This window comes from Gossypium hirsutum, chromosome A08 (assembly GCF_007990345.1).
Source record: "Gossypium hirsutum isolate 1008001.06 chromosome A08, Gossypium_hirsutum_v2.1, whole genome shotgun sequence".
NCBI lineage: Eukaryota > Viridiplantae > Streptophyta > Magnoliopsida > Malvales > Malvaceae > Gossypium > Gossypium hirsutum.
Window position 1 is genome coordinate 108,433,162 of NC_053431.1, and position 2,580 is coordinate 108,435,741.

Here is a 2,580-nt window from a genome sequence, read left to right on the forward strand (position 1 = left end):
TTGCCTCCCGATAAGTGCTTATTTAGAGTCTAAGCTTGACTTACCTCTCATTCGTATGATTACGGTGGATCACGGAGTCGAGACTCCTCTTTCTCACTATCAATTTTGAGTATTATTTACCTTAAAAGTGCCAAATTGAGAATGATTTACCTTGACTATACTATATGGGGAAACATTCAGTACCGTGAAGAGAGGCGCTCCATTTGTATTAAGCTCTAAAGTAGCAATTCGGGGGTCCTTTTCATCTAACAATACTTTATCCCCAACCTTAAATTGTGTTGTTTCATCCCTACGCTTAACGAGGTGTCGCTTTGATTCATCGTGTGCTTTTGGTTTCTCTTTGACATGTGTTCGCCATTCATTTAGTTCATCGATCTGAAGCCTTCGTTCTTCATTAGTCGCTCTGTTTTTGTTGTATGGATTAGAATAAGGCTCCATCACGTTCTTTCTAGGGGAGTCCTACAAAGAAGTTTGAGTTGTAACATTATTCAAGTTAATAGAACTTAAAAAATCGTCTCAATTACTAGATATTTTTTCAGAATCACGAGCTTGAAGTTTAATCGTGTCATCACCTACACGAAGTATCTATTCACTTGTGCCAACATCAATGATAGTTCTAGCAGTTGCTAAAAAGGGCCTTCCTAAAATTAAAGGTACGTCACTATCCTCATCCATGTCTAAGACAACAAAGTCAATTGGGAATATAAATTTATCAATTTTGACCAGCACATCTTCAATAATACCTCTAGGAAATCTAATTGTTTTATCTGCTAATTGAATGCTCATCCTAGTTTGTTTTGGTTTCTCAAGACCGAATTGTTTAAACATTTTATAGGGCATGACATTAATACTTGCCCTAAATCAGCCAAAGCATTGTTAACGTTTAAACTACCAATTAAGCAAGGAATCGTAAAACTCCCTGGATCCTTCAGTTTGTTGGGTAGCTTATTCTGTAAAATGGCTGAGCAAACTACGTTTAATTTCACATGCGATGCATCATCTAACTTTCATTTATTTGCTACAAGCTCCTTTAAAAATTTAACTACGTTTGGCATATGCCAAAGAGCTTTAATAAATGGTAAGTTAATATGTAATTTCTTTAATAATTTAAGGAATTTACCAAATTGTTTGTCCGTGTGGTCTTTCCTTGTCGCACTACGGTATGACATACGAGGTTTATATTCTCTGCCTACCGGTTTTTGCTCACCGTGGTCCAACTCATCCTTACCTTTACTTACTACAAATCCTTGCCTCGGTTCTGGTTCAGGTTCAACTAACCCTTTTTTATCTCGAATAGTAATCGCATTAAGTTGCTCTCTTGGGTTAGTTTCAGTATTACTCGGCAAGCTACCTTGTGGTCGTTTGGAAATCATCTTTGCCAACTAGCCTATTTGATTTTCGAGCCCTTGGATTGATGCTTGTTGATTTTTAAGAGCTGTCTCGGTATTCTGAAAATGAGTTTCCGCTATTGAGATAAATTTTGTCATGATCTTCTTGAGGTTCGGCTTTTTCTCTGGCTGGTACGGTTGTTGTTGTGGTGGTCTTTGGTTTCCTTGGCCTCCCCATGAAAATTTTGGGTGGTTCCTCCAACCTGAATTGTAAGTGTTACTATAAGGATTATTTTGAGGTCGAGGATTATTACCCATATAGTTCATTTGCTCATTCTCTATGGTCTAAATTGCTTTGAGGATTATTTTGAGATGCTGTAGGATGGATAGTCTAAATTGCTCGTTCCACTTTCACTTGCATCGCACTGCATTACTGGATGGACCTGTGAAGAACCAAGTAAACCATCAATTTTTCTATTTAAAAGTTCTACCTGATTAGAGAGCATAGTGACCGAATCGTGTTAAAAACGTTGGCTACTTTTGTTGGATTTATCCTTATGACTTGCCACTGATAATTATTCAGTGACATCTCTTCTATAAACTCGTAAGCCTTTTCAGGTGTCTTATTATTAACAGTCCCACCAGCAGCTGCGTTAATCATCTGTCTAGTCGAGGGATTTAAACCGCTTTGGAAAGTTTGAACTTGTAGCCAAAGGGGTAACCCATGGTGAGGGCACCTTCTCAATAGATCCTTGTATCTCTCCCATGCATCGTAAAGTGTTTCTAAATCCATCTGCACAAAAGAAGAAATATCATTCCTTAATTTAGCGTTTTAGTTGGCAGAAAATGTTTAAGTAAAAAATTTTCGGTCATTTGTTCCCAAGTGGTGATTGACCCTCGCGGTAACAAGTTCAACCACTATTGAGCCTTATTTCTCAATGAAAATGGAAACAACCAAAGGCGAATGGCATCGTCAGAAATGCCATTGATCTTAAAAGTGTCGTAGAATTCCAGAAAGTGTGCTAAATGAGTGTTTGGATCCTTGTCCTGCAAACCATCAATCTGAACAAACTGTTGTATCATTTGAATTGTGTTAGGTTTCAGTTCAAAATTATTTGCAGCAACAACTTGATTCAGTTCCTATTAATATAGGTTTAGTATAATCATACATAGTACAAGGAGCAGGATTCTGATCTACTGGGTTTGCAACAACCACTGGAGGTAACGGATTATTTTGATTATTAGCCATCTC

General features: G+C 37.6%; 1 non-coding gene across 1 annotated transcript; it reads left to right on the top strand.

The window, feature by feature from the left end:
• The first annotated feature begins 2,047 nt into the window (after positions 1 to 2,047).
• LOC121205550 (small nucleolar RNA R71) lies at positions 2,048 to 2,154 on the top strand. The gene has a single exon (XR_005900626.1). It is a non-coding gene; the product is annotated as a small nucleolar RNA R71 (small nucleolar RNA).
• The last annotated feature ends 426 nt before the right edge of the window (positions 2,155 to 2,580 follow it).